Source organism: Mastigoproctus giganteus, chromosome 2 (genome assembly GCF_048544385.1).
Source record: "Mastigoproctus giganteus isolate SK-2022 chromosome 2, ASM4854438v1, whole genome shotgun sequence".
In the NCBI taxonomy this organism is placed as follows: domain Eukaryota; kingdom Metazoa; phylum Arthropoda; class Arachnida; order Uropygi; family Thelyphonidae; genus Mastigoproctus; species Mastigoproctus giganteus.
In genome coordinates, this window is record NC_143576.1 from 5885423 (window position 1) to 5911315 (window position 25893).

A 25893-nucleotide genomic window follows, 5' to 3' on the forward strand; every position below is an offset into this window, starting at 1 on the left:
TATGCAATAAAATTGATTTTATTAATGATTTCGCAAATGGAAAAGAGCTAAATGTAACATTTTAACTTTTTTTGTAAATTTTATTAGCTACAGTATAATTTTTTGTTCGTCAAATGGCATTAATAAGTAATATCATATTGTAATATTAATTTTCATGTTTTTGATGTTTGTAAAATTATAACGAATTCATAAATATAATTCATATATTGATGTTATTAACATGATTCAACATTTTTAATATTATACCTAATTAAAATTTATTTTAATAAAAATAAGGGGCCCAAAATGATTTCTTGTCTAAGGGCCCAAAAAACTTAGCTACGCTGTTGTCTATCTATGATACCGGACACTTTCTTGCAGAGGTGGGAATGGTATAATCCCACTGTATAATGTAACTCTAAGGATATACTTGGGATTTCCTGGATTTTAGGAAAACTTTTGATACTGTTGCACATAAAAGACTGCTGTATAAATTGTAGCAGTGTGGCACTGAAGGCAAGTTGCTGCTATGGAAAAAGAGATGGTTGAGTGGGAAAAGACAGAGAATGGTAATGGAGATGATTCAAAGGTTGGCAGGGATGTTAATGACAGTAATGCTACTGTAACAGGATCTAGAAATGTTGGACAAATGTGCTGAAAAATGGCAATTGAACTTTAGTATTGACAAATGCAAACAACTGCATATGGATAGCAGTAAACCCAAAGTGATGCACCAACTGTGCGGTACTACACTCAGTTTAGTGAAAAATGAGAAAGGCCTGGGGGTAATTGTGCAGAGAGATATGAAGTTCTCTGAACAGTGCAGGTTGATAGGCAACGAGATTGGTGAAGGGAATTAAAGTATACAAAATATATATATATATTATTTTAGGGTTGCCCGTAATTGAATACATTAACCCGTATTTGTGTCTGTAAATTGTGTGTTCTATGGTTGGTTTGCCTGTTTTGCTGGCCAAAAAAAAACCTCAGTTTCTGGGGAGAAAACCATGCTATGGACGCCTGAGACCGATTAACTCAGCCACGGAGTGAAAAAGCCCATTAAAGTTCCTCGCGTCATCGACGGGATTCGAACCTGGGCTTTTCCACCCGGTGTAGGGAGGACGGTGACGATACCACTGTGCTACACGTGCAGATAATGAAAGTATACAGTAGCCTTACTAAGATAGGCTTTAGTTCTGCGAATTGCAGCGTCTTAATACAAATCGAGGAAGGATGATTGTAGGACAGTTTCGCCGAGGTTTGCCTTCAGCCAGAGGGTGATTGTGTACTGGTGTTGTGAATTTGGGCAGTTTAAATAAATTCAAGTGCGAACGAGATAAATTATTGGATGGAACGGACAGGTGATGTGGTAGGGTTTTTTTTTTTTTTTTTTTTTTTTGGCTGATCATATTTAAGCTTGCTGCTTTTGTCGTGCATCATAGCCACTACTACTGCTAATAATAATAATAAAATTTAGACCATGGATATTATGTCTATAATTGCCTGTGTTTTTTGGTTAGTATATGCTTGTTTGCTGGGCAGCCCAGACCTTTTTGCAGAATAAACTATTATCCACGCCTGAAACAACCCACTCAGCCACGTTGTGAAAAAGTACCATGAAATTTATCTTTGGATCAACAGGATTGCAATGCAGGTCTTTTCCACTTTGTGTGGTGAGGATGGCAATTCTATCAACTGTTCTGCCCACTAGGGTTTCCTTCTAGCATACATTTCTTTCCCTATGGACAAAAAAATATTATTATATTAGGGTTACCCGTAATTTAATTCATAAACCCGTTTTGTGTCTGTATATTGCGTGTGTTCTATGGTTAATTTGTCTGTTTTGCTGGACGAAAAACCCCAGTTTCTGGGTGGAAAAACCTTGCTATCTACGCCTGAGATCGACTAACTCTGCCACGGAGTGAAAAAAGGCCATTAAGTTCCTCGCGTCATCGACGAGATTCAAACCAGGACCTTTTCCACCGGTGTGAGGAGGACAGTGACAATACCACGGTGCTACCCGTGCAGACTTTTCCTATGGACAGATAGTTAGTTCTGCTACCATGTAGGGATATCAGAAACCAATCTTTGGCCTGTGACATAGTAATAATTTTGAAGGCGCTGAATGGCCGGGACGTTGACATTATCGGACGCACTGTAAATCTAGATATGTGAATGACATTTTTGATTTCTTCTGAAATGATCGAATTGTGGCATTTGAAGTTATAACCAGACTACTGACCCTTGATCTATCGTAGAACACATAATGAATTTTCTCAGGCCTGTGAAGGAGAATCTGGGGGTTGCTTGGCATTTTCTTGAGAAGTTTTAGTGAATAGGAGGAGTGGGGAATGGGTCTATAGTGTGTTTTTCATACGGAATTGAAATTTATTAGGAGTGGATCAATTTAATAGAAGCTCGAGTGTTTCTACCCTTGACAGTGGACCCTGTTCTTAGACACATGGCGTTGGTCCTAAATTTGTTTGGATGGTAGAAGACATTATTGCCTTTTTTTTTTTCTCATTGTGGCCTAGTCGATAGCCATTATGCAGTGAGGTAGATTTTTCTGCACGAAAATTTAGAAATGATTATATTACATAATAACTTAATTATAAAGATAAACGTCGTTGCACGCACAGTTAAAAGAAAAAAGAACACTGTTACTCTTGTATACGAAGTTATGTACAGTATTATCCATAGCTGGATTTCACTATCGGGGACCCATCTGTACACATTTTTGTAGTCCTTAAAAAAAATTTTAAAAAAAGTTATCAACGGACCTGAACTGATACTAATTACGTTTGAATAGACGGCTAAAAAATAAAATAAGTACTGCATATATTTAGTAAGAAAGATTACAAGCAACTCACAGATGCAATATTCAATCGTCTAACCAAAATTATTTTTACTGCTAATTTTTCTATTGTTATTCTTTCTATAAATGTTTTTCCGATATATATTAGCTTTTAAAATATTTTTTTTCTGTAAATTTTATTTTAATATTGCACCACCAGTGGTTCATTGTAAACCTCTTCCGGATGTACGGCTTAATGAGACTAGGAAAATGAGTGAAGCAGTCAATAACGTGAAGACTACTTGATAAGCTTCTCTTTTTTTTTTTTTTTGTTAATATAAACATTGAATTTAGTCAGTTCTTCATATGATAGTGTTGACTAATTGAGCATCAGGTGGATTTGTAAAAATTTTATAAAAAGTGTGCACTTTACCCTTGAATAATGTTTGGCAAATAAAGATTTAATACGAAGTTAGTTGAAAATGCCAAATTAACGATATGAGAACACTCTCTCTCAAACACTAAATTATACCGATTATTAATTTATTATTTTGTTTTTGTTATTTCCAATGTAGAAATTGGAACAATATGAAACGGAGCAATTTGATGAATGGTTCTAATAGTTATTTACAAGGGTAAGTACTTACATCTCTGTATTTATGATTGCATTATTTCTCGATCAAACCATCATAATGGTTTTCAAAGTATGGGAATGAGGCGCAATTTCATAAAATGGTACTGAACTTTTAAAAAAATGCGTGTTTAAGATAGGCGATATATATATATAAATAGCGATTTAAAAGTCTCATGTTCAGAACTCCCTGAGAAAATTTATTCAATAATTATTTATTTTATTTTATTTATTTATTTATTTTGTTTTTTGCTTGTAATCATTTTGTTCCAGTTGACTAAGCGATGCATGTTATAAATATATTTATGAGATTAATTCATTCACTCTCATCACTTTTCATCTTTTCTGCCATCTTCTCAGAAAAGGAGATATATGAGGAATAATGGTCTTGTTAGAAGCACTGCGCGATCAAGGCTAGATTTACCGAGGTTCACAAAAATAAATAAATGAAACAGCCAGTTTCTGCAGGTGGTATTTATTTGCTTAATTAGTATTAAACCATTCTTGCTCAATTTAAATTTATTAATTATCCTTTCATTATTAAAATTCTCTTGACAAAGTGATGCAGTGTATTATTTCATTACTGTTCTCTGTTATTTCTTTTATTATTACTATTTGTTATAAATTGTGGTTTTTCAATTTGACATTATTTATAAATAAGGGTAAGTAAACAATATCAATGGACACTGCTCTTTGTTATTAGTGGAGGCCCCCAGTGTTCTGTGTTGGGTCTGATGTTGTTTTGTATATTTATCAATGATATTGATGAAGGTATATCAGGCATAATGTCCAAGTATGCAGATGATACAAAGGTTGGCAGGGTTGTTAATGACAGTAATGGCAGTGTGTTACTGCAACAGGATCTAGAAAAGTTGGACAGATGGGCTGAGAAGTGGCAACTGAAGTTTAACATTGACAAATGTAAAGTACTACATATAGATAACAGTAACCTCAGAGTAACGTACTAACTGTGTGGTACTGCCCTAAGCATAGTAGAGAATGAAAAGGACCTGGGAATAATTGTACAGTCAGATATGAAGTTTTTTGAGCAGTGCAGACAGGCTACAAGAGTAGCTCATGGTGTCTTGTCAATGATATACAGAAACTTTGCTAGCAAGGATAAGGAAGTGATTATCCCTTTTTGTATAAGTCGATGGTCAGGCCATGCCTTGAGTACTGCATACAGGTCTGGAGGCCTCATTTTAAGAAAGATGTAGAACTGTTGGAACGAGTACAGAGAAGGGCAACAAGATGAGTGAGGAGAACAAAGGGGTGCTCTTACCAAGGAAGGCTTAAGTTCTGCAAATTGAAGTGGCTGGAGACTGGGCACCTGCGATTGATCTGACTGAGGTGTATAAGTTCTTGAATGAGTTGAGCATGCTGAATTTGGTGTGACATAAGCACTGCAAAAGCAAAAATAAGAGTAGGAGTGTGTTATAGGCCTAATGACTCGAATGAGTACAATGAACAATCGTACAGAGAAATAGAGTGGGCTAGTAAATCAGAATGTCTTATAATGGGGGATTTTAACTTCCCAGATATTGACTGGAACTTGTGGGTTGGTCACTCACACACTAGTCAGACTTTTGTGGATTTATTGGATGATTGTTTTCTGCAGCAGCATGTTCGAGAGGCAACCAGAGAAAGTAATACTCTTGATCTGGTTATCAGCAGTGATCATTCGTGTATTAAGAATTTGCAGATAAAGGAACCACTAGGTGGCAGTGATCACAGTGTGCTGAAGTGGGATTTATACAAAGAGGTAACTACCATCAGGGGTAAAGGAAAGGGTTTTTGCTTCCGTAAAGGGGAGTACAGTGGTCTCAGACAGTTTTTAAATTCTGTACAGTGGGATCGACTGACGATGTTACAAACAGTAAATTCTAAGTGGGAAGCATTCAAGGAATTAATCGTGGAAGCTACTAGACTTTTCATACCGATGAAGAAATATTGTTCAAGGTTTAGGCCTAAATGGTTATCAAATGAACTAATGAGACTCGTGACAGAGAAGAAAAATGCATGGGATGCATATAAATTATCAGGCGACGCAGAAGCCTGTAGCAGATATAAGCTAGTCTGTAATCAGGTCACAAAGGAGGTTCGGCAGGCAAAGGCGGATTACGAGAAATCTTTGGCAAAAGATGCTAAGAAAAACAGCAAGGATTTCTTTACTTATATAAACTCTAAAAGGAAGGGGCTGAATATGATTGGTCCACTTGACATCGATGGTTCGACTGTTGATGATCCTGCTCAGATAGCAAACAAACTGAATGAGTATTTTGCATCTACATTCACACGTGAGGAATCATTACAGTTTGAAAATGGAAGAAGGTTATCAAATTGTAGCAGTGTGCTTAATGATTTTGTAATAACTGAGAGCAAAGTGGAGGAGAAATTGTTGAAGTTAAACATAAGAAAGGCACCTGGGGCGGATGGGATCTATCCAGTTATATTAAAGGAGGCGGCAAAGCAACTAAGCAAACCCTTAGCCATAATTATGAGAGCATCCTTGGATTCAGGGGAGGTTCCCACAGACTGGAGATGTGCAAATGTATCCCCAATTCACAAAGGAGGATCAAAGGCGGACACAAGTAATTACAGACCTGTGAGTTCAACTTCTGTTCCGGGTAAAATAATGGAGTCACTGGTTAAAGATGCATTGCAGGATCATCTAGACAAGACTGCAGCAATAATTCAGACACAGCATGGGTTTGTTAAGGGAAAGTCTTGTCTGACAAATTTGATTGGTTATTATGATGTGGTCACAAAGGAACTGGATGCAAAAAATAATTTTGATATCATATACTTGGATTTCAGGAAAGCTTTTGACACTGTTGCGCATGGAAGACTACTGTACAAATTGGAGCAGAATGGTATTAAGGGTAAGTTGCTACAATGGATAAAAGGATGGTTAAGTGGGAGAAGACAGAGGGTGGTAATCAATGGGTGCTGCTCTTCGTGGACTAATGTTATTAGTGGAGTCCCACAGGGTTCGGTGTTGGGTCCACTGTTGTTTTGTATATTTATCAATGATATTGATGAAGGTATATCAGGCTTAATGTCGAAGTTTGCAGATGACACGAAGGTTGGCAGGGTTGTTAATGACAGTAATGGCAGTGTGCTACTGCAACAGGATCTAGATAATTTGGGCAGATGGGCTAAGAAGTGGCAACCGAAGTTTAACCTTGACAAATGCAAAGTACTGCATATGGGTAGAAGTAACCCCAGAGAAACGTACCAACTGTGTGGTACTACACTTAAGGTGGTAGAAAATGAAAAAGACCTGGGAGTAATTGTGCAGTCAGATATGAAGTTTTCTGAGCAATGTAGACAGGCTGCTAGGGCAGGTCATGGGGTTTTGTCAATGATATATAGGAATTTTGCTAGCAGGGAAAAGGAGGTGATTGTCCCTCTGTATAAGGCAATGGTCAGGCCACACCTTGAGTACTGCGTACAGGTCTGGAGGCCTCATTTTAGGAAGGATGTAGATTTGCTTGAGCGTGTACAGAGAAGAGCAACACGATTGGTGAGGGGAATGAAGGGATCCTCTTACCAAGAGAGGCTTAAGTTCTGCAAATTGCAGTGGCTGGAGACTAGGCACCTGCGCGGTGATCTGATTGAGGTGTATAAGGCCTTGAATGGGTTGAGCACGCTGAATTCTGATGGGATCCTTCCACTTGATCAGATTACCAACCTACGGGGACATAAGTTCAAATTAAGAAAGGACAGATGTAGAATAGATGTGCGGAAATTTGCCTTTAGCCAGCGGGTGGTTAATTGCTGGAACAAACTTCCATCTGTCGTTGTGGAAGTTGATAGGTTAAATAAATTTAAGGAGGAACTGGACAGGCAATTGGAGGGTATGGTGTGATTTTTTTTTTTTTTTTTGGCTGATGCTGCATAAGCTCCTACACTTGCTTTCTTGCATCAAGTGCCACCACTACTACTACTACTACTACTAATTCTGATGGGATTCTTCTGCTTGCTCAGATTATGAACCTGAAGGGACATAAATTCAAATTGAGGAAAAACAGTTGTAGAATAGATGTGTAGAAATTTGCATTTAGCCAATGGGTAGTTGATTGCTGGAACAAACCTCCATCTGCCATTGTGGAAGTTGATAGCTTAAATAAATTCAAGGAGGAACTGGACAAACTTTTAGAGGGAATGGATGTATGAAATTGTTTTTTTTTTTTTTGGCCGATTCTATATATGCTTGCTTTCTTGCATCACATGCATCTACTACTATTACAAGAAAGGGGAGAGAGAGGTGGTATTGCATTAAAAAGTAAGTATATTAACATTAATAAATACTTAAGGGAGACAGTGCAACACTAGTAGTAATAACAATGGTATTGTCATTGAACTAATATTTACTATTGGTTCAATTCACGTATTAGCAGAACTGTAATGTGGTCAGGTCTCAGTGCATTCTTAATCCAGCATGGTATGATGTAGCCCTATAGGTGACTCAAAAATATTTATTGTCCATGACTTCATTTGGAATTAGTAATGGCTATTATTTATTTTATATCTAAAAAGATACAAATAAATAACAATTGATAATAAATAACAATTTTAATCTTGCCTTTAGTCTTATATATATTGCCCTTTTTTGCCTGTTTATTTTCTTGTTCTAATAATATGAAATACGCATAACTTCTACACTTTGTAAATTGAGACGGGCCTGAGAGGGTAGGCAATATTTATTGTTTATCACTCATCGTATCATATAAACATCTTATAATCATAACCCAGCTGTAGTGGTGGGGCACCTCACACGTGTCCCTTTAATCAATTATTAAAAATCTGAAAAATGTTTTCTACCTTTATAGGTAGAATCAAACTTTTACTGTAATGGTTTCTGAGTTTTTACAATTTTCATATAGAAATTTGGGGCAAGGACCTTATCATACCTCCAATTTCTCTGTGAATCCACCACTGTTTTTGTAACTATTTTTGGATTTTGATTGAGGAATGGCATGGTTTTTTTATATGAAAACCCAAACACAAGAGGTATTAGAACCTATAGTACTTAGTACTGTGCTCAGGTCAGAGGTTGAGAAGACAAAAGGAGATATTTGTTGACATTAGACTTGAACTTCTGTAGACTGTAATTTTCAGGAAATAATACGTATGAAGGAAGGTTGTTCCAGAAAACGGCAGTTGAATGAATAAACGAGGAAGATGAAAAGTTGGTTCTGTGAGTTTGAAGTTGGACAGTAAATGGATGTTGACTGGTGGCGGCACATGTTCTGCAAAAAAAACCTTAGGAGGTGCATTATGGCCACAGAAGCCGATGCGCCAACAACTACCAAAGAAGAAGAAGAAGAAACTGGTGGCGGTACATGTTCGGACTGATTGAAGAATGGCATGGTACAGGGCAAGTGCTGATGCTGCTTTTCTTTAAAATATTAGGTTATTCGTTTATCCTCCCCCACTAAGTCAGTAAACATCTACCATCTTATCCTAGTTGTGTTGGAAAGATTTATTATTGTTTTCACAGCTTAAAGATGGTAATACAAAAACTGGTATTCTCTCAAAATGGTAGCATCTATGTTGGTAGCAGTGTACAGAATTTCAACGGTCTCACCCTGTGAAGAGCACCAAATTTGAAATAAAATTTAAAATAAGACTGAAAATGGAAGTAACTAATAGTGTGAAATACACATAAGTTTTTTAATATATACAGTAGAGTATCAGAAATCCGAATGGCAATAATTCGAAACATCGGTAATCTGAACGAGCCAGCCATTATGTTTTTTTATGCTGGTACCATTAAATAATTACAATAAGCACCGGTTATTGTGATCAAATTTGTGAATTGAATTTTGATTCTATTAAATGCTAATATTAAATTCTATTAGATTCTAATAAGTGAAAATCAGAGGAATATTATCCACAGGCTATAAAAATGATGATATAAAGCACAAATTTACACTTCTATTACCTTACCAATTAGCAAAATTAAATGATATGTGAAAATCGACAAACAAACTGGATGCTGAATCAACAAACTGAATGCTCTCCAACCCAACTACTCTTGCTGAAAAGAGTGAGAGATCTGGCAGCAAAGAAACAAAGTTTTCTTTTCATTAAAGGTCTATACATGTGTTATTGTGGATGAAAGTTCCATTTGTTTTGTTAAAGGTCTTAAGAATACATAAGTACAACATAGTGTTTTTATTTCTAAACTTACTGAACTTTTTTTTTTTTTTTTTTTTTTAAGTCTCCAGAACAGTATTTTTGATAAGTTCGAAAATCCGAACAAATTGGAAGTTCAAACTACCCCCGTCCATGTTAGTTTGGATTAGGGCTCACAATACTGGTCAAAATCTTAATACCTGTATTTTGGTATTTTTAATTTATGAAACCGGGATACTGGTATTCCAAAAAAAAACATTTTTTGCAATAAATTTTGATGACAATTAGGTGCAATAAAGTAAGGAAAAAAAGCAAGTAATTACTTGAATTCACGTTTTAAATCAAACTTTTATAACAATAATAAATATTCTATCAAAAATTATTAAACATACGGTTATTCTAAAAACAATAAAAATAAGCATCCAACACTACCTGTCCGAATAAAGTGAGCTCTTAAGAAACTCAATAGTGTTATCGTTTAAACTGGATTTAATTTTGGTACATATTTAATTAGCGGCAGAAAACGTCCTTTTGGATTCTGTGCTGGTTGGTGCTTTGTACTGAGATAGTCGTAGACAAATTGCAGTTTAACCCCCCCCCCCCCCTTATTCCCTTGTACAGTTATTCTAAAAACAAAAAAATAAGCATCCAACACTACCTGTCTGAATAAAGTGAGCTCTTAAGAAACTCAATAGTGTTATCATTTAAACTGGATCTAATTTTGGTACATATTTAATTAGCGGCAGAAAACATCCTTTTGGATTCTGTGCTGGTTGGTGCTTTGTACTGAGATAGTCATAGACAAGTTGCAGTTTAAACCTCCCCGTATTCCCTCATTTTCAAAAAATCTTATTTCCTTTTTATCGAAAATAAAAAATATTTCCTTTTTGACTTTTTATGCCACTATATCCGTATTAACGAAAGAAAGGGACTTACAGTTAAGCTTGGTGAGGAAACCAAATTTAAGTTGTAGGGAGGTTATTTATTAATTTTTATTTCCCTCTACCTTAGTATTGCCGTCAGTGGCCATTGTTATGATTTTTGTACAGCAGCTTCCCTCAAGCACTAAGCCCCACAAGTTACCTGACTGCATTAAAAAATGAGAATTTTCAGCAGCTGAGGGATATCCCCCCCACCACAGAAGTATATATGAGATTCAGTTAGAATGTGTAGTCTAACCTATTCCTGGGGGTCTGTAATGGTATTAAAGATATGATTAATACTTGAGGTTAAAGTTAAAATTATAATTATTTTAACAAACTTTAAATAGCATTAATTAATCATCAAATCAATATCAACTAAACATTCCTTTACCTGGTCATCTACGTGCTACTTCATCGGGGGCTTTGAACGGATCGATAGTTGATATCGATCAATGTTTAGTTGATATTGATTTGATGATTAATTAATGCTGTTTAAAGTTTGTTAAAATAATTATAATTTTAACTTTAACTTCATTAAGTATTAAGCATATCTTTAATACTATTACAGATCCCCAGGAATAGTAGTAGTAATGGCATGTGATGCAAGAAAGCAAGTGTATGAGCTTATGCAGCATCAGCCAAAAAAAAAAAATCACACCATTCCCTCCAAATGCCTGTCCAGTTCCTCCTTAAATTTATTCAACCCTCACAACCCTTAAATTTTTTCAGCCCTCACAACATGAACCTACAATACAGATATAACACAAGATAAAAACTGCATGCCCTAGTATACAAGTACCATATGAACTTGCACACTATGATGTATTAACCCCTCCCCAAAAAAAAAAAACAACTAATCAACCTTAAGATCTGAAATGGCTACTGAAGGAGGCAGTACCCATGAAATCTTCATGTCTATGCACACATATGCACATCTTTTTTTCATGTAAATTTATTAACTGGTATGTTCATTCAATAAATATAATTTCTTTTTATTTTCTGAAAGCATCAGGACATTCTATCAGTATGTTAAAGTACTGAAAAAAAAACTGAATTTTATCTGCTGCCAGAGCTTGCTCTCCTTACCCATGTGTTACAGCCATGGTTCATGTAATGATCTTTGGTGTAATACTGAACAGCGACTTTTTTTTTTTTTTATCAATCTTGTTCACTGAAGTGACATAATGCAAGACCACAGACTGTCTGCTCATTTAATCAGTGATTTCCTTTCCCCTTTTGAGTGTGTTTGTTTTTTGTAACAGTATTGTCAAAGAGGTTGAACCGCACAGCCTTAATATCTGTCTTATTGTTTCCATTTATAGTAACGTTGAAATTTCCTAATGTACATTGCTACTTTAATTTTTTTCATTTTGTAAAATCACATTTGTGCCCAATAATCTTAAAACTTTTTTTTTTACCAAATGAATTTTTGCATAAATACATGCTTGGTGACTTCTGATATTTTTTTGCTGTGCTTTTCAGTTCTGTTGTTAGACCTGCATCCCATCTCACCAACACACTGTACATCATCCCCAAATACAACATATTGTCCCCAGGTAATGGGTGAAATAAATAATGCAGAGAAGCATTATTTTATCAAACTATTTCATTATGTGCATTGAAATACCCAATTTCTGTACTTGAATACATTTTCCCACAATCATATTTTTGTTGAATATTTGTCAGTGGTGATATTCTAAAACACCTTCTTCTAATTCATCTATTCTTTCTTTAAATTTATTGAAACTCCTTACTTCCACAACACCTCTTCATAGTTTTTACAAATTCTTTTTATTTTTTCCCCATTAGTTAACATAAAGGAATGCCTCTGGTTTCTAATGATTGAACGTGTTTGGTTTTTGAGATTTTTTTTTTCTTGTTCAACAAATGTTGTGCAATTGCTTTTATTACCATCTTTTAGAGGACCTTTTACCAAAAACGTATTCAATTTTTTTTTCTAATTCTTTCCTAAAAATTCATCACAAACACTATCTACTCTGCAATTTAATGTTTTGATAATCTCCTTTTTTTATGTTACTAAAGTGGGTTCCGGAACCATATTTATTGGCATGCAGTTGCTCCAGGGCCCTAAGCTTGTGAGGGAACTCCAGAATCCTCACAACCTTATTTTTAGGTCCTTTAAAAATATTAGTGTAAGAGTTTTAGAGTGGTTAAATTCACCACTGGGTGAGTCAAAAAAAAATTAATAAATCTTTTTGAGTTTTTTTTTTTTTTTTTTTCCTGTGAAATTTAGTGATTAACCTTTCTTCTGATTTTGTGATTTTGATCTCAGTGAAAGGGAGCAAGTTATCATTTGACTATTGATTTGAATTTAATAAGTCTGTTTGTCCGTTATTGTGATTTTAACATGGAACCTGAGGGGGGGGGGTCATAAATTCAAATTAAGTAAAGTCAGTTATAGAATAAATGTGTGGAAATTTTCCTTTAGCCAGTGGGTAGTTGATTGCTGGAACAAACTTCCATCTGTTGTTGTGGATGTTGATAGCTTAAATAAATTCAAGGAGGAACTGGACAAACTTTTAGAGGGGATGGATGTGTGAAATGCTTTTTTTTTTTTTTTGGCTGATGCTACATAAGCTTGCTTTCTTGCATCACATGCCTTGATTACTATTACTACTACTACTACAATGACAGATGGAAGTTTCTTCCAGCAATTAACCACCCGCTGGCTAAAGGCAAATTTCCGCACATCTATTCTACATCTGTCTTTTCTTAATTTGAATTTATGCCCCCTTAGGTTCGTAATCTGAACAAGTGGAAGGATCCCATCAGAATTCAGCGTGCTCAACCCATTCAAGGCCATAGGTTAGACTACACATTCTGACTGAATCTCCTGTTCCGTTTACACCTTAATACCTTTATTGAAAATAAATAGCAGAAAATTGAAGTAGTTTAAACAATCAAACTATAATATATCAAGCACGTATAATGTCTAATTGCCATAGCATTAACGTTGCAAGTGATAAATTGAAAATAATCATTTAGACATTTATATTAATTATTTAAAAACACTATATATATATATATATATATAGTGTTTCACACTGACACACACTTTTCTGTCAGTCCTGCCAACAGCGGTAAGTCAGTCTTTCGTATACTACTTAACCGTCGTCGTGCATTCCCTTTGTTCTCAACTTTCATATGGTTGTACTTACTTCTGTAAGGTCATCCATGTTCTGTATGCTTTTCCTTAATTTTAACTTATTACATTTTACCTATCATAATTAATTTTAACTTTTTACCTATCATAATTAATTTTAACTTTTTACCTATCAAAATTATTTTACCACGTGTTCCCTTACACGTGCTTTGGCATACAGAACATGTCGGAAACAGAAGTAAGAGCATTGCTATATTTTTTCATAATTTTGGTGGATGACCTCTGACGAAGACACAAAAATTATGAAAGACTTGGCAATGTATTTCCTCCTTGGTCGTTTGTTCAAATTTTCACTTGGTACATATTCTTTCAATTATTACCCTTACTGATTTCTTTACTCCCCCCCCCCCACCCTACTTCGTTCACACGGCCTTTCGCTACCAGGGTACACTGTACTTTCTTTGCTTCTACCTTTTATCATATATTATATTCTGCACTAAATAAATTTATTCATTTATTTTATATATATATATATATATATATATTATATGTGAGCTGTCAGTTTCTCAAGAGCAATGACACAAATATTTGTCATTGCTCAAAAGCAATGACAAATATTTGTGATAAATGACAAATATGTCATTTATCACACAAAACTACTTACAATATATAACTGGTATTCATTTACATGTAATCTGTTCATTTTTCTCATTTAATCTGTTAATACATGCTATCATTTCCATAAAATTTCTCTCAATTAACAATCTCAACTCTCTTTACAGCTTCAAACATTGAACTAATTCAGTCTTAATCAGCAATATCAATTCTCTTCACAATAGCAATCCAAGTTGTAAAGAAATTTTACAACTTCAAACAATAAACCAACTCAATACTAAACATTTCCTTATTTCTCATGTTTCTTCAACTTCAATCTTACTCTAAAATAATCTCCCACTTTACCTAAGTACCATTTCAAAAATAACACAGTTCAGAAGACTCACCTTCCTTCTCTTTCACGGTGGGATTCCTTTGTGCAGGTTCCTTCCACGGAGTGCAGTGATCTCTCTCTCTCTCTCTCTCTCTCTCTCTCTCTCTCTCTCTCTCTCTCTCTCACTTTTCAATTGGAACTCTACATCTCTGCTGTATTGCTCTTCCAGTACTGTATTATTTCGGGATCTTGAGAACAGTTCTCTGTTAATACTGAAGGAAATTACCGCAGCAGTAGTAGAAACCAGGGCACTATCTGACTGGCTTGTTATTCAACTTTCTGATTAACTACTAGCACAGGAATGTGTCTGGCAGAACCCTTCACTATATAGCTGGACCCGAACTGAACCCAGAACTACCACTAGAAGTCTGCAACCCCTCTGAACAACAACCACAAGCCCCTCTTTTGGTGCGAGCACCTTATTTATTTTCTTCTCATTTATTTATTTATTGAATTGATTGCAAGTTACAATCGCCCCTTGTACTAATTTTTTATACGCAAGCTACGTGCAAACCCTTCTGGGGTTTGCACATATTTACTTATCTAATTTAAACCTGACCCAATCATGGTATTATTCTTTAAACTCACTCTTCTTCCTTTGGTGAGAAAAACAGAATATTTTTCCCACACAACGAAACGCTTTCATCTTTTACCTCTAGATCACCTGTTCACAATATCTTTGAACTGCTCCATACCAACACTCTTTCCCAAAATGTACTAAGTGTCGCATCCTTGAGTAGAAGTGTAATAGAGGGATTAAACTATTGTTCAGAAGCTTTTAATTTTAACCGTTCCGCACCTGCCATGCCATTGTTCACCATATTCCTTAATTGCACTACCAGGCATACTCCCACTAATGGAAATATTTCCGTAATGATGTTTTTGTTATTCCTTAAGTGCTTTACTTCTACACACAATATATTACTAGGGGAAATATATTTGTAAGATTTTTATGTCTTACAGTTTCATGACATTTTCAGGTTTCTTTTGCATTTGTATTGTGTATAACAATCCCTCATTTGCAAATTCAGCAGTATTAATGATTTGTTGTTGTTGATTTTATAACCTTTATGTGAATAATTCATAAACAATTAATTTTTAAATTAGTACCGAAAAACCGGTATTTTTGTATCAATACCAGGATTTGAATACCAGAAAAAAAATGGCCGGGATCCCGGTATTCGGAATCTCGGTATTGAAAGCCCTAGTTCGGATTATTGATGCTCTACTGTATATACATAAAAAACAGAAATAATATGTGCATGCACTTAATGATTCTTTTAAATTAGAAAATGGAAGAGACTAATATACTGATGTGTCTGTTTTATGTCTAAAATGTTTTTTGTAATTTTTAGCAAAATTAATATTTTTGTTTTTTGAAAATAATGCTGACATTTGGTTCACAGTTGACTGTGAACTACATGTCAGCATTATACATTTTCCTCCCCCATATTTATATCCTTTCAACCTTTTCCTTTTATATTTCAAATTCTTAATTTTGTTAAATACCCTCTACTTACATTAACTTGTGCTTTGTATCAAAAAGAGACGCTCTGTAATGTCTTTTTTGTGCAATTCTGATGGTTGATTTGTGATTGTGACATCAGGGTTATGTGATATATGACAATGTATTCATCTTTTTTTTTTTTTTTTATTTGTACATAATTTTAATAATTGCATATAATTTTGAGGGAGTCTCAAAAATACACGGCATAACTTCAGGAATGAGTTCCTCATATGTAGACAATAAAAATATTTTATATCAACATATTTCCGGAAATTCTTGGTTCCCGAGTTATTAACCGGAATGTCTTATCTCCCGCAGGTAATTTCCTTCATCATAAGGTACTGACAGAATCTGGTGGTTTTCCATTCCGACCATGTACTCAAATCAGGAGCAAGCAGATATGTTCTTTATGTACAGTTGGGTAGATGGCAATGCTCTGGAGGCTCGTTGTTTGTACCACGAAAGGTTCCCAGATGTCCAGAGAGGAAAATGTTTGAAGGTATCCATCGCCACCTTTGTGAACATGGGACCTTTATACCTTATGCTGCCAACAGAGGAATGACCAAGATCTACGACTCCTGAAGTAGAGGAGGAGATTTTGGATGTTGTACATGCCACTCCTGGAATCAGCACACGCAGAATAGCAGTGCAACTGGCTGTTCAACGTTCAACTATTTGGAGAGTGTTGCGAGAACACCAACTGTATCCTTACCATCTGCAACAGGTACAGGCCTTGTCACCAGCAGATTACCCTGCGTACATAAAGTGCATTTTCTCAGCCTGGTCTGTGCTTGTTAACAGGAGAAACTGCTTCTACAGGGATGGGATACACTTAAATAGAAAGGGTGCAAGAATATTTGCTGATGCTATCGAGGCAGAGTTAGGTGGGTCGGAAAACTGCTAGCTTGGAGGAATACACGGACTAATAGATTAACAGTAACCGCTGGCAGAGTTAAAAGTGATTCTTGGAATGAATTAAACTACTTCTATTGAAATGCAATTGAGCAGCAGCCTGGAAAGCAATGCAGTGGGAATTTCCAAGACTGCTGGGAGTCATAGTGGAACAAGTAAACACATGGGCTGTGTTAGGGTAACTAAGAGTAGAAACAGGTGCATGTATACTTGCATGTACACCAATGCTAGGAGTATAGTTAATAAATTCGATGAACTTGAAGTGCTAGTCAAGACATCAAAGGCAGATATTGTTGGGATATCAGAGACATGGTATCACACAGACATAAGCAGTGCAGAACTGGAATTTGGGGAGTACAATGTGTACAGAAAGGATAGACAGGACAGGGAGGAGGGGTTATGCTGTTAGTTAAACACACAAAATCTAAAGAAGTGCATCCAATTCATGTGTGCGGACAATGCAATGTTGAGTCTGTTTGGTGTGACATAAGCACTGGGAAAGGAAAAGTGAGAGTAGAGGTGTGTTATAGGCCTAATGAATCTGATGAGTATAATGAGCAATTGTGCAGAGAAATGGAATGGCCCAGTAAATTAGAGTGTCTTAAAATGGGAGATTTTAATTTCCCGGATATTGACTGGAATTTGTGGGTTGGTCATTCGCACACTAGCAAGGCTTTTGTGGATTTATTGGATGATTGTTTTCTACAGCAGCATGTTCGGGAGGCAACTAGAGGGAGTAATACTCTTGATCTGATTATCAGTAGTGATTCTTCATGCATCAAGAATCTGCATATAAAGGAACCACTAGGTGGCAGCGATCACAGTGTGCTGAAGTGGGATTTACTCAAAGAGGTAACTACCATCAAGGGAAAGGGAATGGTGTTTGCTTTTGTAAAGGTGACTATGGTGGTCTGAGACAGTATTTAAATTCTATACAGTGGGACCAACTGATGATGTTACCAACAGCAAATGTCCAGAGAGGAAAATGTTTGAAGGTATCCATCGCCACCTTTGTGAACATGGGACCTTTATACCTTATGCTGCCAACAGAGGAATGACCAAGATCTACGACTCCTGAAGTAGAGGAGGAGATTTTGGATGTTGTACATGCCACTCCTGGAATCAGCACACGCAGAATAACTTATCTGAACTTATCAGATAAGTTATCTGATAAGTTCAGATAAGAACTTATCTTGGAAGCTACTAGGCTTTTCATACCAACAAAGAAATATTGTTCAAGATTTAGGCCTAAATGGAATGTCAGATGAACTAATGAGACGTGTGAATGAGAAGAAAAATACATGGGATGCATATAAATTAACATATGAAACAGAAGCCTATGATAGATATAAGCTAGTCTGTAACCAAGTTACAAAGGAGGTTAGGCAGGCGAAGGCAGATTACGAGAAATCTTTGGCAAAGGATGCAAAGAAAAACAGCAAAGAGTTCTTTACTTATGTAAACTGTAGAAAGAAGGGGATGAATCTGATTGGTCCACTTGATATCGATGGTTCAACTGTTGATGATCCTTCTCAGGTAGCTAACAAACTAAATGAATATTTTTCATCAACATTCACACATGAGGAGTTATTCAGGGAGGGGAATGCCAGAGGTGTATTCAACTCTGGGAGTAAGGTAGATAATCTTGTAATAACTGAGAGTAAAGTGGAGGAGAAATTGTTGAAGATAAACACAAACAAGGCACCTAGGGTGGATGGAATCTATCCAGTTATATTAATGGAGGCAGCAGAGGAAGTAAGCAAACCCTTTGCCATAATTATGAGAGCTTCCCTGGACTCAGGAGAGGTACCCATGGACTGGAGATGTGCAAATATGACCCCAATCCACAAAGGAGGATCAAAGGGAGACAGATAATTACAGACCTGTTAGTTTAACTTCTGTTCCAGGGAAATTAATGGAGGCATTGGTTTAAGAAGCATTGCAGGATCATCTAGACAAGACTTCGGTTATAGCTCGGAAACAGCATGGGTTTGTTAAGGGGAAGTCTTGTCTGACTAATTTGATTGGATACTATGATGTCGTCACAAAGGAACTGGATGCAAAGAATAACTTTGATATCATATATTTGGATCTTTGATACTGTTGCACATGGAAGACTGCTGCACAAATTGGAGCAGTGTGGCATTGGAGGCAAATTGCTGCTATGGATGGTTGAGTGGAGAAGACAGAGAGTGGTAATCAATTGACCCTGCTCTTTGTGGACTACTGTTATTAGTGGAGTCCCTCAAGGTTCAGTGTTGGGTCCAATGTTGTTTTCTTTATTTATAGATGATATTGATGATGGTATATCAGGCTTAATGTCCAAGTTTCCAGATGATACGAAGGTTGGCAGGGTGTTAATGACACTATTGACAGTACACTGCTGCCAAAGGATCTAGAAAAGTTGAGCGGATGGGCTGAGGGGTGGCAAATGAAGTTAAAAATTGACAAATGTAAAGTACTACATATGGGAAGCAGTAATGCTTCCCATGTAGTACTTTACGTATAAGGCCGCCGTAGCCTAGTGGTCAGGCGCGCGGGTGCATAAGTACACGTGCCTTGAGTGACCGGGGTTCAAGCCCGTGACTGTTGAATGCGGTGCTGTTTCTTGTATTCTGTGTATCTTGTAAACTCCTCTGACCGTTTTGTCTTCCCGGAGTATAAACAGAAAATTTATTTATTTTTATTTTTAATCCCTGAATAACGTATCAACTCTGTGGTACCACACTGACAGTGGTAGAGAATAAAAAGGACCTGGGGGTATTTGTGCAGGCAGATATGAAGTTTTCTGAGCAGTGCAAATGGTCTGCAAGAGTAGCTCATGGTGTCTTGCCAATGATATACAGGAATTTTTCTAGCAGTGATGAGGAGGTGATTATCCTCTTCTGTAAGGCAATGGTCAGACCACACCTCGAGTACTGTATACAGGTCAGGAGGCCTCATTTTAATAAGGATATAGATCTGTTAGAACGAGTACAGAGAAGGGCAACAAGATTAGTGAATGGAACAAAGGGTTGCTCTTACGAATAAAGGCTTAAGTTTTGCAAATTACAGTGTCTGGAGACTAGGTACCTGCGAGGTGATCTGATTGAGGTGTATAAAGCCTTGAATGGTTTGAGCATGCTAAATGCTGATGGGATTTTTCCTCTTGCTCAGAATAATTGCCTGAGAGGGCATAAATTCAAATTGAGGAAAGACAGATGTAGGATAGGTGTGCGGAAGTTTGCCTTTAGCCAGGTGGTTGATTACTGGAACAGACTTCCATCTGTCGTTGTAGAAGTTGATAGCTTAAATAGATTCAAGGCGGAACTTGACAAACATTTAGAGTGAGTGGATGGGTGAAAAAACAGTTTTTTTTTTTTTTTTATTTATTTTTGGCTGATGCTATATAAACTTGCTTTCTTGCATCATGTTTCTTTGCTAATGCATATCTGCTTGCTGCTGATTTGAGTACATGGTTGGAATGGGAAACCACCAGATTCTGTCAGTACCTTGTGATGAAGGAAATCAGCTGCGGGAGATAAGACATTCCGGTTAATAACTTGGGAACCAAGCATTTCCGGAACTATGTTGATATAAAATATTTTTATTATCTACTTGTGAGGAACTCATTCCTGAAGTTATGCCGTGTATTTTTGAGACACCCTGTATAGTAGTAATATTAAACTCTTTTAAGAAAGAAAATAACAAAAGTTATCATATGTCTAATGCTGTTTATGATACATACCACACATCTTATATATATATATATATATATATATATATATATATATATAAATAATTTGTGCTTTGTAACATAAATAAAGTGTATATGAAAATGGAAATGAAAAATATACAAAGTGCCTGAAATAAGATAAGTTTAAGGGATAGTAGAAACTGGAAGTCAGGTAGTGGTGAAAAAGTGAAAGAATTTGAAAAACCTAGTACAAAAATGAACTGAGACTGAGGAAGCAAACAATATAAAAAAAAAAAATTTATTCAAAAATAATAAATAACAAAGAAATAGATAAATAAATTACACTATTCAGATATTGGGAGGGCAATTTTAGCAAGGGATGGCAAATATGCATAATCCAAATACAGTAAATGAAAAAAAAATTAATACACCACCAGGGATTTCATCAGGGGACTACTCCTGACCATGTATCAGGCACTGCGTTTCCAAACTTGTCTATAGTATTAGAAAAGGGTGGGGCAAATATGCAGCCTTTATTGTAATACTAACAGATAAGGTAGTCCCAACGCAGTGTAAAAATTAAGTTCATAATGTAATTTTTAAATTTAATACAAATTTACAAAAGTGTAATGTGAAATATAATACAAATGTTTGTATATGCAGCAGAGAAATTTGATCAAATTTGTTGTACAGGTGACCCCCGCCTAACGCTGATAATTCATTCCGGAAAAACAGAGCGCTAAGTGAATCCGCGCTAAGCGAGCGCAGTATTCCCATAAGGTAACATGTATTTGTGAGTTGTGGTCGGTGCCATAGGATATTTCATAATCAATAATAAACGGTAGTGAAAAGATGCACAAATGTTGGTCAAAATATTTAATATTCAAATATTTGTACATATAAAATATTCTGCATTATATACATATATAATTATGTAGTAACTACTTACGTATCAAAATTAAACTTTAATTAAAATCATGAATATAATTGATTTAATTTAATTGATGAATTTAATCATGAAAAATGTGTCAGTTTTGGGTTGAACTTTGTCCCTCTTCCAAATAAACTAAAAGGGGTATTAATTTTAATTCCCCCCAGCGTTACCATGCAACAATAAAGCCAAATGATCCTTCGCCGCTTTGAAACCTGCCATGTTTTTTTATTCTTTCAATATGAAACTTCTTTTAGGCATTCGTTTCCACAAAAGTCCTGCTTCATCTATGTTAAAAACTTATTGAGAAGTATAACACATAATACCCCTCATCAATAATTTTAACAAGTTCTTTTTTGAAAGTTTCGGCTCCTTGATCTGCACTTGCGGCTTCTCCCTGGATTTTAAATCTATTCAACCAGCTCTTACTAGTTTTAAATGGTTCCACATTTTTTTTTTTTTTTTAGGTGAGTTTTCTTCAGATCATCATATAGGCTTTTTTTTTTTTTTTTACTTTTTATTAACTCTTCGAAAATGTAACTGCATTGGTTGCATTAATTGTTGATAGTTGATCATTAATAGTTGGTTGCATCATAAAAAAAAAAATTAATTATGATACAATGTTCAAGTAAACTGTCCGTTACGCACGATGTCTAATGCTGTACTGAGTGATGACTAGACTTCGGATAAATGCATATAACGCAAATATTACAAGCAATATACTTGATCATTTTTTAAAATGTTGATCTCGTAACTACGTAACAAGTCACTGTACTGCAATTAAATTAGCGTGCGAGAAAACTTCACTGAGCGTGGGAAACGTTTTAACCGTATTTTTATATTCATTTTCAAGCTATCGACTCCATCAAATGAAGCGATTTCGTTAAATATGCCAAAAATGCAATCTGTAAAAGAACGTTATAGTGATCTGTGACAGCGTTATACAAAGGGTACTAGGAAAGTTTTGCAATATGACGCAACAATGAATCACAGGAAGCTGCTTGTTGCTGCATGTTGAGACATGTTCATACGTGCATAGTAGCCGCCGCGCCAAGTCGATGGGCTCAGTTATTCATTAGTAGTGAGAGTGTAAAGAGTGCTTGCGATGGCATCGTGGTCACGAAATGAAATAAGGACAGTTTTGCGGTATAATTTCGTGCGTGGTTTAACCATAGACCAGTGCTTAGAAGAAATGACTCTTGCACTAGATGATGATTGTCCACATCGTACAACGATATTCAGGTGGTATAGAGAATTCCAAAGGGGAAATTTCACTCTGGAGGATTCTGAGAGGCCGGGAAGGCCACAAACGTCAGTTACGGAGGAAAACGTTACTGCTGTGAGGAAAATGCTTGACGAAAACAGGCGAGTGACCTACCAACAGATAGAGGATACTTTGGGCCTAAATGCACCAGCAATTCGTTCGATTCTGCAAGATCATTTGCACGTGAAGAAACTTTGTTCTCTCTGGGTGCCGCATCAACTGACTGAAGAGCAGATGACACGACGTGTGACTTGGTGCCGGGAGATGTTAAAAAAGTTTGATAAGGGACAATCTCGGTATGTGAACAACATCGTGACAGGTGACGAGACTTGGCTGTACTATTACGATCTGCCGACCAAGGCTCAAAACAAAGTTTGGGTCTTTGATGATGACGACACACCCGTAATTGTCAGAAAATCGCGATCTGTAAAGAAGAAAATGATAGCTGTATTTTTCAAATCGAGTGGAATTGTGGAACGTGTCGTTTTGGACACGCAGAAGACAGTCACAGCTAAGTGGTATACTGAACAATGCCTGCCTAAAGTCATTGGATCTATGAAGAACCTGCGGCCAAAGTCAAGAATGGACACCTGGTACCTCCATCACGAAAATGCTCCAGCTCACTGCGCCAAAGCCTGCACCGAATATTTGACCACGACAGGACTGAAACTTTTCAAGCACCCTCCATACAGTCCAGACCTTGCTCCCTGCGACTTTGCACTGTTCCCTCATGTGAAAATGAAACTAAAAGGGTGGCGGTTTTCCAGTGATGAGGACCTTCTACGGGCTTGGGACAACGAGTGTGCTTTACTCCCTAGTGAAACTTGGCAGAACTGGTTTAAAGATTGGTTTCGGAGGATGGAGAGGTGTATTGAATGTAGAGGAAATTACTTTGAAAAAATTAAATAAACAAAGCTGTATTGCAAAACTTTCCTAGTACCCTTTGTAGTTAGATACGGGTTATAATATAAGAACAACGTTATAGCGAATCAGCATAAAGCAAACCACATTATAACGGGGGTCTGCTGTATATTGAATTTTACTCTGTTGTATATTTGAATTTTTACATTTTTTAACTACGTTAATTTAATTACTTTTTACCCCTTCTGCACAGTGCAAACATTTGTATTATATTTCACATTACACTTTTGTAAATTTGTATTAAATTTAAAAATTACATTATGAACTTAATTTTTACACTGCGTTGGGACTACCTTGTCTGTTAGTATTACGATAAAGGTCGCATATTTGTCCACCCCCCATTTTTTTATTTTTTTTAATACGATACACAAATTTGACACGCAGTGCCTGATATATGGTCAGGAGTAGTCCCCTGATGAAATTCCTGGCTATGTATAATTTACTTTTCATTTACTGTGTTTGGATTATGCATATTTGCCCTCCCATATCTGAATACAGTGTTATTTTTTTTATTTGTTATTTATTATTTTTGTATTTATTTGTATAAAATTATTTTTGTATATTGTTTGCTTCCTCAGTCCCAGTTCATTTTTGTACTAGATTTTTCAAATTCTTTCACTTTTTCACCACTACTTCACTTCCAGTTTCTACTATCCCTTAAACTTCTCTTAGTACAGACACTTTGTGTATTTTTCATTTCCATTTTCACAGACACTTTATTTATGTTACAAACCACACATTATTTGTATCCTTTTGCTTCCTTTACTGCTGTGCTGCACATTTTGGAGCATTAGACATATGATAACTTTTGTTATTTTCCTTTTTCTGCTTATTTTTCTTCTTAACAGTTTAATATTACTACTATAATATAATTATAGTAGTAATATGAGTAGTAATATAATTATGAGAGCTTCCTTGGACTCAGGGGAGGTACCCATGGACTGAAAATGTGCAAATGTGACCCCCAATCCACAAGGGAGGATCAAATGGAAACACAGATAATTACAGACCTGTTTGTTTAATTTCTGTTCCAGGGAAATTAATGGAGGCACTGGTTAAAGAAGCATTGCAGGATCATCTAGACAAGACTTCAGTTATAGCTCGGACACAGCATGGGTTTGTTAAGGGGAAGTCTTGTCTGACCAATTTGATTGGATACTATGATGTAGTCACAAAGGAACTGGATGCAAAGAATAATTTTGATATCATATATTTGGATCTTAGAAAGGCTTTTGATACTGTTGCACATGGAAGACTGCTGCACAAATTGGAGTAGTATGGCATTGGAGGCAAATTGCTGCTATGGATAAAGGGATGGTTGATTGGGAGAAGACAGAGAGTGGTAATCAATGGACACTGTTCTTCGTGGACTGTTATTAGTGGAGTCCCCCAGGGTTCAGCGTTGGAGTCCATTCTTGTATTCTGTATTTATAGATGATATTGATGATGGTATATCAGGCTTAATATCCAAGTTTGCAGCCTATACGAAGGTTGGCAGGGTTGTAAATGACACTAATGACTGTACGCTGCTGCAACAGGATCTAGAAAAGTTGAGCAGATGGGCTGAGAGGTGACAAATGTAATACTGCATATGGGAAGCAGTAATCCCAGAGTAATGTATCAACTGTGTGGTACTACACTGACAGTAGCAAAGAGTGAAAAGGACCTGGGGTAATTGTGTAGGCAGATATGAAGTTTTCTGAGCAATGCAGATGGTCTGCAAGAGTAGCTCATGGTGTCTTGTCAGTGATATACAGGAATTTTTTTAGCAGGGATAAGGAGGTGATTATCCCCTTCTATAAAGCAATGGTCAGGCCACACCTTCAGTACTGTATACGGGTCTGGAGGTCTCATTTTAAGAAGGATGTAGAGCTGTTGGAATGATACAGAGAAGGGCAACAAGATTAGTGAATGGAACAAAGGATTGCTCTTATGAACACAAGGCTTAAGTTATGCAAATTACAGTTTCTGGAGACTAGGCACCTGTGAGGTGATCTGATTGAGGTGTATAAAGCCTTGAATGGTTTGAACATGCTCATTGCCGATGGGATTCTTCCTCTTGCTCAGAATAATCGCCTGAGAGGGCAAAAATTAAAATT

General features: G+C 36.2%; 1 protein-coding gene across 1 annotated transcript in view; it reads left to right on the top strand.

Moving 5' to 3' along the window:
• The first annotated feature begins 3327 nt into the window (after positions 1 to 3327).
• The window catches only part of LOC150089134 (uncharacterized), a 101467-nt gene continuing 78901 nt past the window's right edge, over positions 3328 to 25893 (top strand). The window contains exon 1 of the mRNA XM_090389112.1: positions 3328 to 3408. The gene's annotated coding sequence lies outside the window, so the exon portion shown is untranslated. The remainder of the gene's footprint in view (positions 3409 to 25893) is intronic.